Raw genomic sequence first — 14,897 nt, 5'->3', positions numbered from 1 at the left:
CCTGCTCCCAATCCCTCCCAGCATCAGGGTCTTTTCCAGTGAGTCAACTTTTCGCATGAAGTGGCCAAAGTATTGGAGTTTCAGCCTCAGCATCAGTCCTTTCGATGAACACCCAGGACTGGTCTCCTTTAGGATGGACTGGTTGGATCTCCTTGCAGTCCAAGGGACTCGCAAGAGTCTTCTCTAGCACCACATGTTCCTAAAAATCACACTGCAAAATCGTGCCTCCAAAACCACACTTACGGGAAAAAAATACATTTAGAGGCACAACACTCAAAAAGTTCATCAATGGAACCCTTTTTTATAGTTCATAAATGAATAAAGATGTCTCTGTGTTAGTTGCTCATTCATACCTGACCCTTTGTGACCTTGTGGACTATGGCCTGCCAAGCTCCTCTGTCCGTGAAATTCTCCAGGCAAAAATACTGGACTGGGTAGTCATGCCCTTCTCCAGGGGATCATCGCGATTCAGGGATTGAACCCAGGTCTCCTGCATTACAGGTGGATTCTTCATCATCTGAGGCACCAGGGAAGCCCCAAATGCATAAATACTACAATAAATATGGCATTTTACCTTGAAAATACCTGAAGAATGCTGGTGGAAGATCCCCTAGAGGAGGGCTTAGCAACTCACTCCAGTATTCTTGCTGGGAAAATCCCATGGACAGAGGAGCCTAGCAGGCTGCAGTCCATAATGACTGATACTGAGCAGCCAGTGCTGGTGAAAGTGGACACTGGAAGGGACTGTAGCTTCTGAGGTATGTGTAAAGTGGTCGAAGAACAGTTACTGAGATGGGTGGAAAGTCTTAACACTAGATGTGGGTGGGTGTGGCTATAACGCTGGGTAAATTGCCTTAGCTGGTAGATGTTTGAGGTGTGAGGCATGTTGGTGTGTTTTTGTATATTTCTAGTTGGCTGCCATTTTCTGCCTGCATCTAGCGTGTCTCATGGGTGAGAGTCACCTTGTGCTCAAGTTATTTTCAAATACATAAAATGCAGTGAAACAAATTTGTGTGTTCAAAACAAGCATTAGAACTATGTAAAACTTGACACTTCTTGGAGAAATAAAAAACTTTTTATTTTATTGCAATTCAGTTGCACAGTCACCAGGGGGAGTAGTAGGTCCACATTTCGCAGCAGCACTGACCAGTGCTGTTCTTAGTTTTGCAGCTGCACATATGGTAGATTATTATCATTTTATGGTTACAGTTATAAGCAATTTGGTAGAAAACGACAGCTAAATTATGCAGTGTTACTTTTATTTGTTTTAATTTTGTAATCTAAATATATATATATTTTTTAATGAGGAAACAAAAGGCAGAATAATTTTTAGTACTAGGAGTAACCCTTCCCTTGTCTTAGTCGTGTGCCACCCAGTGGAGCTAGCATTTCGTTTTTAACAGATTTTTTGTATATGATAGAAAGTGAATCATATAGCTGAGAGGTTATGTTTGTATTCTAGGGGGTGAATGTTTTCAGCAACATTATCATAACTCTTACTGCTTATTAAAAAGGAGATTTTGCTGGCAGTTGGATTGAAAAATACATAAATTTAAAAATCCTCTACCATTTCCTAGAGCTAGAACAGTCTCAGATTTTATTCCAGGAGCCATCTCTAGAAATGATGCCAAGGCACACGTACTTCCCTGAGTCCCATCAGAATTTGATGCTACTTGGAGTGCCTGCTGGTTACAGGCATCGTGGCCCATCTGCATCTATACATACAGCCCTTTTTTTAATTGAAGGGATATGCCAGACAAAAGATGTGCAGAGTGACTTCCTTGGTTGTTTGGGACTTGTATATGCAAAGCGAATGTCAGATGATCGACATCTAACACCTGTGTGAAAGTCCAGAGTGGAGAGTCACTGCTTTTAAGTCATTTTAAAGCAGTTGTTGCACAAATGGTATAGATGGCTCTAGAAAACAATTCGTTTGGAGGTTACAAAACTGAATATTACTGTCATCTTATTGATACTAATTGTAAATAAAGAAGAAATTTTATATTGATGGATAACATAGTCCTTAATTTTATTCAGTGTGATTTCTTTTTGTTGATTATGGTACCCTAGCTTACTTCACTTGCAATATAGCATATGTCATTTTGGATACATTTCAAAGTGCCATCAAGTCAGGAACTGACTATGCAATATTATTGTTTAGTAAATTTCATGTTTCCTTCACATGAAATTGGTATGTATTAGCACTTTAAAATAAAAAGTGACATCATTCAACAACATTGTGATGGTACTGTACATGATAGTAGGATGAAAACTTTTGGAGCATACTAACTTCGGTTATTTAAATGTAAAAACTCAACATTATGATTTGAAAATATTAAAAATGATTTGAGAAATTAGAGGTTCAACAATTATCTTACCTACATTTTATAAAACATATAGGGTCAAATATGTGCCTATATTCTACTGCTATGGAACCTTAGTCACTTTGCTGGACTAGTTGAAAAACAGAAACTTGGGGATCACCAGCATATTTATTGAATTTGAGCTATGGTATTATATAAGGTTATGGGAAGAGGGAGTGAATAGGTTCTAGGACATTATCTTAGGGAATGTTTGCATTTAATGGGGGTAAAGTAAGGGCCAGTCAGTGAAAGAGATTTTAAAAGGAGTAACTGATAAAGAAAAAGCTGAATGGGTCAATAAGTCAAGAGACCAGAAGAGGGGGAAAAGTGGCCAGGAAGGAAGATAAAATCAGGCTGTTATAATTGTTGTTGCTGTTGTTGTTCAGTTGCTAAGTCATGTCTGACTCTTTGCGACCCCATGGACTGCAGCACGCCAGGTTTCTCTGTCCTCCACTGTCTCCTGGAGTTTGCTCAAATTCATGTCCATTGAGTCATTTTTATATTTAACAAATAATAAATTAGAGGATATTTGTCAAGAACACAGTATAAATAAAATGACAGGACAGGAAAACACGGTTTTAGGCCAGAATTGAAATGGACATAAGAATTAGAGATAATGATTATGGATTAATTTTTTAGTGTTTTGGTAATGGTAATTGGCTCCTCAGGAAGATAGTTTTATGTGAGGAGGGAGTTTCTTAGGATGCACTTAGTTGAAGGCTTATGAGAGGGAGCCAAAATCTGTTGAGATCATGAGAAAGATAGTATAATTAATAGAACCTGAATCATATAGATGAGGGTTCAGTTAGAAATACAGGTGAAGTTTGTCTTAGAAAACATTCCTTCATTCACTCATTCATTCAACATTTATTGAATGCGAAGACATGAAGGGATGATGTATTGAGATGGAAGCTGGGAATGTTTAACAAGGTCATGTTGGCCATCTGCCTTTTCAGTGAAACAGGATGTACTTAAAAATGAGTAAATTGATTGCTTGCAGATGCAGTTGCTTAAGGTATTACCATTCCACTGTGAGTCTTTTTAAATCCACATCAAACAATGTTATGATTTGTGTTTCAACTGTCAAACATAATTCAGAAAATTTAAGAGGGGAAAGGAAAGTCTGTTTACCCATACTTGTATTATTTCTGGTCTTCCTTCTTGATATTCCAAAATTCTTTCCTACTTAGAGAATCTAGCCACTCTTTTAGAATAGATATAAATTGTCTTAGTTGTCTTTCATCTGATAATTTCTTAATTTCGCCTGCATTTCTGAAGGATATTTTTGTCAGACACAGAATTCTGGGGTGGGTAGTTCTTTTCTTTCAGCACTTGAAATATGGGCCACTTCCTTCTGGCCTTCATGTTTTATGATGAAAATCAACTGTTATTCGGTTTTTTCTTCTTTAAATGAGGTTGCTTCTCTCTTGCTTTTAAGATTTTTCTTTGTCTTTAGTTTTCAAAAGTTTGGTTATAATGTGTCTTGGCATGGATTTGGGGGAGTTTATCTGGATTGGGGTTTGCTTGACTTCTTGACTGTAGGTTGACAGTTCTTGCCAAATTTGGGGAATTTTCAGGTGTCAGTTCTTCATATATTTTTTTCCAGCTCCACCCTCTTTCTGATCTCTTTCGGGGACTCAGTAACAGGAATGCTGGATCTGTTACTATAGTCTCTCAGATTCCTGAGGCTCTGCTCATTTTCTTTTTCTGTTTGTTTTCTCTTTGATACTCAAATTGGGTAAGGTATTGTTCTGTCTTCAGCTTCACTAATTCTTTTCCTGTGTCCACTCCTTTCTCTTGTTGAGCCCATCCAGGAAGCTTTTCGTTCTAGATTTTATATTTTTCAGTTCTTAAATTTCCATTTGATTGTTCTTTATATTTTCCGTTTCTTTACTGAGACTGTTTTCATTTGTCTTAAGCATGTTTGTAATTGCTTGTTGAAGCATTTCATGATTGTACTTTTAAAATCTGTATCATTTCAGTACTGGCATCTGTTGATTGTCATTTCTAATTCAGGTTTAGATTATCCGGATTCTTGGTATTATAAATGATTTTTAACTGTGTTCCAGACATTTTGGGTAGGTCTTATGTTGTGGTTTTGTTTATATGATCTCTTTTAGCAGACTTTTTCTGACATCACAGCAGTGGTGAAAGAGGAGACTCCACCTCATTACTTTTAGGTGAAGGTGGAAGTTCAGGGTCTCTACTCAGCCTCGCCAGGGTGAGGTGCGCACGTAATTACTGCTGGGTAAGGGATAGAAGTTCAGCACTGTACTAGAGCTCTGCTGATACCACCCTAGCTATGGACAGCGGCTTCCCGATTGGCCTCCACTGATATCGCTGATATGTCATGAAATTCTTGGCTTTGCATTCAGCTTCCTCTGACATCACCCCAGCAGGGAGGGATGGGGAGCAGAGGGAGTAGAAGTCTGAGCTCCTCACTGAGCCTTTGCTGATGGAGGTGGTGGTGGCATTGCAGTCATTTATGTGATGTTTGGCTCAAGTCAAGCAGTTCTTAACTAAAAGCCTTTCATTTTGCTAGGTTCCCACCAACCCCCACTCCCCCTTTTTTTTTTTTTTTTTTTTTTTGGCTGATGAAAGTAAGCTTCTCTTGGATTTTTTTAGTCAGTGGCAGTTGGGATTTCTGAATTGTTTTCTACAACACAGTCCTAGATATACAAAGTGAAAACAAAACTAGGCAACTCTCCTCTGTGTTGTTCCCCAGGCTCTGAGGCTCTCAGCCAGTCTGCCATCTCTCCATCTTACGGAGTCTCCTTATGTTTATATTGTATATCATGACCACGCTTTTAACTATACTTAATGAGACAAATAGGGTAGATTAGGCTTACTTCATCTTGTCTGGAATTAGAAATCCCATTGTACTTAACTTCAATTTTACTCTTAAAAAATGTTTTTTCTGGCTGTGTACATTGACTTAATTTTCTGAACATATCCTGTTATATTTTGATGCTTTGTGTCTGTGCATGCTAAGTTGCTTCAGTCATGTCTGACTCTGCGATGCCATGACCGTAGCCCGCCAGGCTCCTCTGTGCATGGGATTCTCTAGGCAAGAATACTGGAGTGGGTTGCCATGCCCTCCTCCAGGGGATCTTCCTGACCCAGGGATCGAACCCACGTCTCTTATGTCTCCTGCATTGCAGGCAGGTTCTTACCACTAGCACCATCTGGGAACCCCATTTAGATTCTTTACCTTTGTCCATAAGATGGTATATTCCCTTCCAGTGCAGACATGGGTGAATTGATTTATCTAAGACTGATCTTTCAAAAATAAAAAATCACTACTAGACAGACTGAATATATAAAGCTTCTGCCTCCTTGTGGAATTGCTTAAAATAGTCAAAGAATAGAATAGAAATCATTGGCTCTTCAGCTCATTACTTTTGAATTTTATAGTAGATTCAGTTTTCTGTTGTTAAGCATATGTAGATAAAATCCTAGGTCTCAGGGATTATTCTTTTAAATGTGTCCTCTTGGATTAATGTATTCAGTGGTCAATATTGTTTAAAAATAATGAATCAGAAACTTGACTCCTTGATTTTATTGACACTGTAAAACTTTTCTCCTTGAATATTTTGGGCTATTTCTCTATAACTTCTTGAATGGAGGGTCAGGCAGATAATCTGGTTCTTTACCAGTTTTTAAAATGCCATTCTGCTAAACAGTTCACATAAGCTCAATTATATTAGGAACCAGTGAAGTGAAGTTGTTCATAAAACGCTTTATTACCCTGAGTCTTTGCAGCATTTGCTGGGTTTAGATAATAAACCTGCACATAGAAGTTACTTAATTTTTCTCTGTGCAATAATTTACATTTGTGAGCAGTAGCCCTAGTCATTTTCAAAGAGGGAAGAAATGAGATATTCCTACTACTTTTTCCAGTTTAACCTTAAAATGTTAGATGTGATTCCATTCTATAAGAACTCTCCTTTTTTACTCTAGCCATGAATAGTATTAATATTTTATGGAAATCACTTGATTTTTACTTTGAGTTATTGTATTAGTCATATTTTCATACTTCATTAAAAAGTGCTTGCATCTTTGGTGAGGGTGCTTGTCCCCAAAGTGAAGTGAAGTCACTCAGTTGTGTCTGACTCTTTGCAGCCCCATGGACTGTAGCCTACCAGGCTTCTCTGTCCATGGGATTTTCCAGGCAAGAATACTGGAGTGGGTTGCCATTTCCTTCTCCAGGGGATCATCTCGACCCAGGGATTGAACCCAGGTCTCCCGCATTGCCGGCAGATGCTTTACCCTCTGAGCCAGAGTAGACTCTTCTTGTCCCCAAGGCCATAGCTAATGGTCTACAATGTTAAACTGAGTTTAGAAGTTGTACTGCAGACTTAAGGCTTAAAAATGAGGATGGATATCTGTTTGAAAGTAGAAGAGAAAAAATATGGTTGTTTTTTTTCTGTGGACTTTCTTCCAATATAAATTCCCCATCCCTACGGGTAATACTTGCTAATTGTTATGACTTCAGTAGTCAGCCACAATAGAAAAGTATTTCTGTATACTTTTTTTCCCAAAACAAAAGTGAAAGTGTTAGTTGCTCAGTTGTGTCTGACTCTTTACGATCCCATGGACTGTACCCTGCCAAGTTCCTCTGTCCATGGGATTTCCCAGGCAAGAATACTGGAACAATTGACCAAAAAGAGAAAAAGCATCATGTTGTAAGGATAGGTTAAAGAGAAGAAGCACAGAAGTTTAATAATGTATTACACTTCAAAGTAAAGAAGGAGGCTGGGAGGGTCTTGGAGACGATATGCACAGTGTGGTCCCTGGACCAGAGATTAGCATCCCTCAGAAGCTTGTTAGAAATGTAGAACCTTAGGCCCTACCTCAGATCTTCTGAATCAGTATCTGCTTTCTAACAAGATTCACAGGTGATTCCTGTGTACAATACTTTAAACCTCAGCTCACTGGCAGAGTGACTAACCTTGGGTAAGTGTTTAGCCGTTCTGGGCTGCAAATTTATTTGTAAAATAAGGCTAATAATAGTACTTTGTTTTTTGTCTTTTGATGATGGTTAAATATGGTAATTTCTTTAAAGCACTTAGAAGTGTCCTATACCTCAGCAGAGGTTATACTGAGGTATAGTTTTTCTTTTACCAACAAATATGTTTTCATTTGCAAAAATTGTCATTGAGTGCCAAACTAGATATATAATTTGGACCTCAGTGTTTAATCTCGGGAAATGTCTTCAAATATTCTAATTCAGGTATCTGTTCCTGGTTGTAAGCATTTAATTGTGCAATAGGTGATGGTGGTCTGTCTGACTCTTAAAAGAACTCTAATAAGGAACTGAAAAAGGGAGAGATGACAAGCACAAAGCTGACAAGAGCTGGAAGATGAACTTTATAAGGGAAGCATAATGCCCCTGGATTACTTAGTGTGGAAAAGAGATTTAAGGGACCTCTTATAGTCATTTTATATTTCTACTCAGAAATGGATGATCTTACACAGCAGCATAAATAGTTCAAGCAGACAAATAAAGACATATGAAGAGAGAGAGGCGTGTCATATATATTGATGTTGATAGTTCATGAAGGGTTTTAAATTAATTACAAGAACAAAACTCCTCTTCTTGAAGGTAGGGAGCAGAATGAGATGACTGCTTTCTAAGGTGCTTTTAGCCTATTCTCTTCAGTTTAGGGAGCTTAGTGTGCAAACTCTTTTCAGTGGTCTGTGTTGTCAGGAATTTACCCCTTTGGAAATTTGAAATGTTCAAGTGTTCATCATTGTTACCATAGTTTGCCTTATAAAGTAGCTTCTAGTGAGGGAGGGGTGTGATAACAACCTTCTTTTCTACAGTTCTAGGCTGGCTTCTTCAAGAAAAGTTGTATTGATTTAAAGCAGGCTTCCAAATGGCTGCTTTAAATACTTCTCCTGCAGGTCTAGTTGCAACATGGGACCTTTACAAAAAAGATATGTTTTAAGCAGGTTAGAAGCTAGATAAAATGTGTGACTTTCACTAGAAATGTTTTTGCAACCTTGTCTTTAATGTTTACCATGATTTCTTGAAAAGACATGTATCCTTAGAGTGTTATATGGAAAGGAAACTGGTATTAAGAAGTTAAAATTCTAAGCAACCTAGTACATTGATAGCCTGCTTTTTAAGGTGTCTGCATATGAACTTTTAAATAAGCATATTTACCTTCAAAGTCAGAGAGATAAATTTTGGGTCTTCATTTACATAGCTTATTTTCTGAAAAACCTCAGAGTTCAGTGATCTGAGCAAAGACATGATGTAAAGCTTTACTCTTAGTTCCAAGTCTGTCTCTGCCCCATTTTCTGTGACTCTGCAAGAAATAAGGTAAAGACTATAATGCTAAGAAAACTCCCAGAAAGCTAGTTATTAATATATACTCTAATTAGATATCTTTCAATGGCTTGTGGTTTTCAAACAGCACAAGTAGAGTCCAGAAGAAAATGGGTGAGGTGTTTGACGCTTCTTTCCTTTGTAAGTGTCCATAACATCGAGTTTTCCCCTGTTTGATTTGGAGATTTATTTCCCTTCCTAACAGGTTACTATCGTCAGGAAATTGAAAAACACTGTGGCCATGCACCTAATTTGCCATGAATTTCTCTTTTAATTAGATGGAAAATTTCAGACTTGTATCAGTGGGTTGTACCCCAGTACAGATCACAGTTTAATAAAAGGGTATCAACATTCATATGAAATTTTTGTCTAGCTCTGCTCATCAGTGCATCTTGGTATCAGTTTTTCTTTTACAAACAACTCTGTTTTCATTTGCAAAAATTGTCATTGAGTGCCAAACTAGATATATAATTTGGACTTCAGTGTTTATCTCAGGAAATGTGCCCCTTTTTTTCAAAAGGAAAATAAGGTAGTGATTGTACAGTGAGAAATATAACACGATCAGAAACCATATTTGCTTCAATATAGGAAAATCTTGTGATGTCAGAACAATTTAAAGTTTTTAATAAATTTGTATTTTTAGGTGTCTTCTTGGCTTCAGACCACACAGCGTATCTTTGCTTTGTTTTGATTCCAGATCCAAACCTCACATGAAATTGAGGCCCTCCTTCATTCCTTTACTTTTATGCCTTTATTCATTCCTGTAACATTTTTAAAATGACTGCTATGTATCAAAGAAATAGCAAGCTTAATATACTATGATTTCAGAAACACACAGGCCACTTCAACTGATAGTAATATAATCATATAGTTTTAGCTGTATCTATTTACTATAATAAAAGTACTTAACTCTGCCTGAAGTTCAAAGTTAGGAGGAAAAGGTGACATAAAGCTAAGTTTGAAGGGATAAGGAGGAATTTCGTAGAATGAGGATCAGGCAAAACATTTTAAGCAGAATATACAGTATGTGCTGTCTTTATATATTAAGTAGTATGTTGGGGTACAGAGTGAAGGGAGTCCCTGCCATAGTGAAGCTCTTTGAGTCCTAGATTTCCTTGAAAGCTTGTGACTAATGGATGGAACAAGGTGACCCTGAGTAAAAACAGCTCTTTCTTTCCAGGATCTTCTCTCTGAAGTGAAATAGAATCTATCAAAACAGTGGGGGAAGTTGTTCAGTTCAGTTCAGTTCAGTTCAGTCACTCAGTCGTGTCCGACTCTTTGCGACCCCATGAATCACAGCACGCCAGGCCTCCCTGTCCATCACCATCTCCTGGAGTTCACTCAGACTCACGTCCATCGAGTCCGTGATGCCATCCAGCCATCTCATCCTCTGTCGTCCCCTTCTCCTCCTGCCCCCAATCCCTCCCAGCATCAGAGTCTTTTCCAATGAGTCAACTCTTAACATGAGGTGGCCAAAGTACTGGAGTTTCAGCTTTAGCATCATTCCTTCCAAAGAAATCCCAGGGCTGATCTCCTTCAGAATGGACTCATTGGATCTCCTTGCAGTCCAGGGGACTCTCAAGAGTCTTCTCCAACACCACAGTTCAAAAGCATCAATTCTTCGGTGCTCAGCCTTCTTCACAGTCCAACTATCACATCCATACATGACCACAGGAAAAACCATAGCCTTGACTAGATGGACCTTAGTTGGCAAAGTAATGTCTCTCCTTTTGAATATACTGTCTAGTTTGGTGATAACTTTTCTTCCAAGGAGTAAGCATCTTTCAATTTCATGGCTGCAGTCACCATCTGCAGTGATTTTGGAGCCCCCCCAAAATAAAGTCTGACACTGTTTCCACTGTTTCCCCATCTATTTCCCATGAAGTGATGGGATGCCATGATCTTCGTTTTCTGAATGTTGAGCTTTAAGCCAACTTTTTCACTCTCCTCTTTCACTTTCATCAAGAGGCTTTTTAGTTGTGAACAAACTTGTATTCTGGCGAGAGTCACTGTAGCTGCCTTAATGTCACCTTTAACTGGTGTGGCCTCTGCAGCACTGGGCCCAGTTGACACATCTTTTTATCAGTTCCTCTTCTCTGCCTGCCCTTTACATGTGGTTGTTACATTGGCCCTCTTCTCTTAATTTGAACATTTCTTTCTCCAAAAGGGTTTTCCTGGTTCCTCAGTTATTTGGGTCCCCTTAGGAAGTACTTGCATAGGACTACATTAGTGTTCTTGCTGATGCTTTCATTCTCTGTTATCTTAAGTATGTGCTTGCTTACCTGCCCTCCTCGCTGGATGACAAGCTCCCTGCAGAAGACAGTGTTGGTCTTGTTCATCATTGTGTGTCCAGTACCTGGCACAGTCTGGGGTATTAATGTACTCAGTAAATATTATTCAATAAATATTTATTGAGCACCTATTATGTAGGCTAAGGAATTCAGCAGTAAACAAAACAAGTATTCCTGCCCTCATGATACTTATTTGTTGAATGAATGAAAGAACGAACAAATGAACAAAACTGAATACTTTCCTAGACAGTGTTAAACATTCTCATGTCTTTGGCCACCGCATACAAAATGATTAATTCCCAAATCTCTGTTTATGCTGAGACCTCTTCTCTGAATTCCAGGCCCAGGGCTTCAAGTGTCCCAGTTGGGCATCTCAGTGAATTGCTCCCCAAGCATCTCCAACTCAGTGTGTCTAAAGCTCCACCCCTTCCCCCATACCTTTTGTTTGTTCTTCATTGCCTATCTTGGAAAATGGAAATGTGCATCATACAATTTTCTACTCCATTCATAAGCTGATTTTGTCTTAAATTTCCCTCTTCAGCCAAATCCCCCCTATTTCCTACTATTATTACTTCAACTCGGACAAATCCCCCCTATTTCCTACTATTATTACTTCACCTCGGACCCCTCTCATCTGTTCCTTTAGACTGTTGTAGCCAATTCTAGCTGGTTTCCTTCATTCTATCTTCAAGCCTCCCAATCCACCCTTCACATTCCTACTAAAGGGATCTTTACAACGTACAAATTGGTTGTAAGATATCAATGGGTTCCATAAAAATAAAATTCAAACAACTTAGTATAACATTCAAGATCTGGCCCCTGTGTCTCTGAAACCTCTTCACTCATTCTCCTTACTCTCAACCAGTCAACCACCCATGCTGTCGTGTTTGCAGTTCCCTTACTGTGCAAATCGGGTTCTTTTCTCTGTCCTTTGCTCCGGATGACCTTTCAGCCAAGGTTATTCTCCTTCCTTCCTACCCAGTGCATCTGTAAACTCCTTTTCCAGGATTCATTTCATTTAATATACTATGAAAACAAAAAGAACACAGAGAAGGTTTTTTTTTTTTTTACAACTTTTTATCATGACAGTTTTCAAATATATCAGTTCAGTTCAGTTCAGTCGCTCAGTTGTGTTTGACTCTTTGCAACGCCATGGACTGCAGCATGCCAGGCTTCCCTGTCCATCACCAGCTCATTGAGCCTGCTCAAACTCATGTCCATGGCATCGTCGAGTCGGTGATGCTGTCCAACCATCACATCCTTTGTCGTCCCCTTCTCCTCCTGCCCTTAATCTTTCCCAGCATCAGGGTCTTTTCCAATGAGTCAGTTCTTCACATCAGGTGGCCAAAGTATTGGAGCTTCAGCATCAGTCCTCCCAATGAATATTCAGGACTGATTTCCTTTAGGATAGACTGGTTGGGTCTCCTTGCAGTCCAAGGGACTCCTAAGAGTCTTCTCCAACACCGCAGTTCAAAAGCATCAATTCTTTGGTGCTCAGCCTTCTTAATGGTCCAACTCTGAATACACGACTACCAAAAAAACCATAGCTTTGACTAAATGGACCTTTGTCAGCAAAGTATTATCTCTGTCGGCAAAGTAATGTCTCTGCTTTTTAATATGCTGTCTAGGTTTGTCATAGCTTTAAAGCTATGGAGCAATCTGCCATGCTTCCAGTTTTCCTCCTTTTATTTGCAGTGAAGTGATGTGATCAGATACCATAATCTTAGTTTTTTGACTGTTTTAAGTTTTAATCCAGCTTTTTCACTCCTCTTTTCACTTTCATTGAGAGCCTCTTTAGTTCCTTTTCACTTTCTCCCATAAGGGTGGTGTCATCTGCATTTCTTCTAAAGGATTCTTGCCCACATTAGTAGAGATAATGTTTCTGAATTAAATTCACCCATTCTGTTCCATTTTAGTTCGCTGATTCCTAAAATGACTATGTTCACTCTTGCCATCTCCTGTTTGACCACTTCCAGTTTAGTTTGCTTGATTCATGGACCTAACATTCCAGGCTCCTATGCAATCTTGTTCTTTGCAGCATTGGACTTTACATCACCAGTCATATGCACAGCTGGGTGTTGTTTTCGCTTTGGCTCCATCTCTTCATTGTTTCTGGAGTTATTTCTCCTCTCTTCTCCAGTAGCATGTTGGGCACCTACCAACCTATTTCAAATATATAGAAAGGTTAACAAACTCATGCAATGAACCACCCTATACCTCCTCCCAAGATTCCACACTTGTTGACATTTTGCTCTTTTTGCTTTGCCTCCTCATATGTTTATTTATATATGTATATATATACATGCACACAAATCTATGTACATATTTATGTTTTAGTTCTATTATACATTTATATAAATTAATTTACTTACAGATATAAAGTTTATTTTGCGCTTTTTCTTCCCTAAAGTGGCAGCTGTTGTATGTCACCCTAAATGTTTCACACACATAAGAATAATATTTCTCTTTATAAACCACCTAAGAAAATAAGCATTAATTCTATAATAACTTTTCCTGAGTCTATCTTCCAATTCTCCTAGTTGTCCCAAGAATGTCTTTTATAGCTATTTCTCTTCCTGAGCCAAAATTCAGTCTGATTGATGGGTTGTATTTGGTTGTGTCTTTGATCTCTTAATCTACCCTCTTTCTTCCACATAACTTGACTTTTTGAAGAGTTCAAGTGCTTTGCAAAATCTCCCACATTGTGGATTTGTCTGATTGTTTGCGTGTGGTATAACTTATCCTTTTGTTTCTTTCAATTCCTGTTAAATGGGAGTTAGATTTCAGATTTGGTTGGATTCAAGTAAAGCATACTTGGCAAAAATATGTCTTAGGTGATGTTGCCTGGTTCAGACACTAGGAAGTACATAATTTCTGCTTGTTTCACTACTAGTAATCCTAAATTAATTTACTTTGTTTAGGTGATGACTACCAAATTTTACCATTTAAAGGTCATTTTCTTCTTTGCTATAAATAATCTTAACACCATACAAATTTCTTATTTATTAACCTTTTACCTACTGAATTTAGCATCAATGAATGAGCCTCACCTAAATTAGTTATTACATTGGGGATTACAAAATGGTGATTTTAAAAATTTTACCATTCCTTCTATATAATTAACATTTTTCTATAAAGAAGGCCTTTAATTTTTTCCCCTTTCACTCTTTTCTTCTTTTGTGAAGTATCACAATAGACTGGTGAATTTTTGTTTACTTAATTTGCTATTAATGAGTCATTCTTTTTGATGCTCAGTTTATCCCAAATTTGGCCAAAAAGCCCGAGCCAAGAGGGACTGAGAGTTCCCTTTAGATCTGCTGCTGTTTCTCTTGATATGCCCTCATCTATTTGTTTTAAACACTTTCTTGCATTAGAATAAGAGTTTAGGATCACTTTGTACCTTCCCTGTCCCAGCCATTGAAATCAGTCTTTTTTCTAAGGAGTCTTGGTTCCCTAAAAAGGAGTTTTATTTTCAGAAAAAAAAAATACATATATATATTCTATTTTGTCTTCTCCCGGAGACCTTTCTTCATTTCATTTTGTATTAGATCAGGAATTACATAGTAAACCACCAGATTCAGGTGTCCTAGGCATCTGAGGCAAGGGTGGGCTGGGGTAATGGGAGTGGTCTCCACTGCACCAGAAGAATGCTTCCAGTTTAATAAGACAGTTAGTTGCTTAGGCAACATGCTAGTAGCATATGCTGTCTTCTGTTCTTTCTTTTTCCACCCTTGATTTTTCTCTCACAGAGTTTTTTAATCTTTCATCTCCCTATTCATTCTGCCTCAATCTCTAGTTTTAGTATTTTTCTATATAATGCATTTTGGGGTTAAAGGCTTTAAGCTTTGCAGAATCACCATTTCTAGCAGCTGTTTCAGCAAATTAATTTGATGTTTAGGTTTTGATATG

The 14,897-nt window shown here is 38.2% G+C and overlaps 1 protein-coding gene across 9 annotated transcripts in view; it reads left to right on the top strand.

Annotated features, from left to right (window-relative positions):
* KIAA1328 (KIAA1328 ortholog) overlaps positions 1–14,897 on the top strand; it is a 429,714-nt gene that overhangs the window by 147,005 nt on the left and 267,812 nt on the right. The window lies entirely within an intron of this gene.

The sequence above is a fragment of the Ovis aries genome, chromosome 23 (assembly GCF_016772045.2).
Source record: "Ovis aries strain OAR_USU_Benz2616 breed Rambouillet chromosome 23, ARS-UI_Ramb_v3.0, whole genome shotgun sequence".
NCBI lineage: Eukaryota > Metazoa > Chordata > Mammalia > Artiodactyla > Bovidae > Ovis > Ovis aries.
Note: the sequence above shows the minus strand (reverse complement) of the source record. Positions and strands in the feature narration are given on the sequence as shown.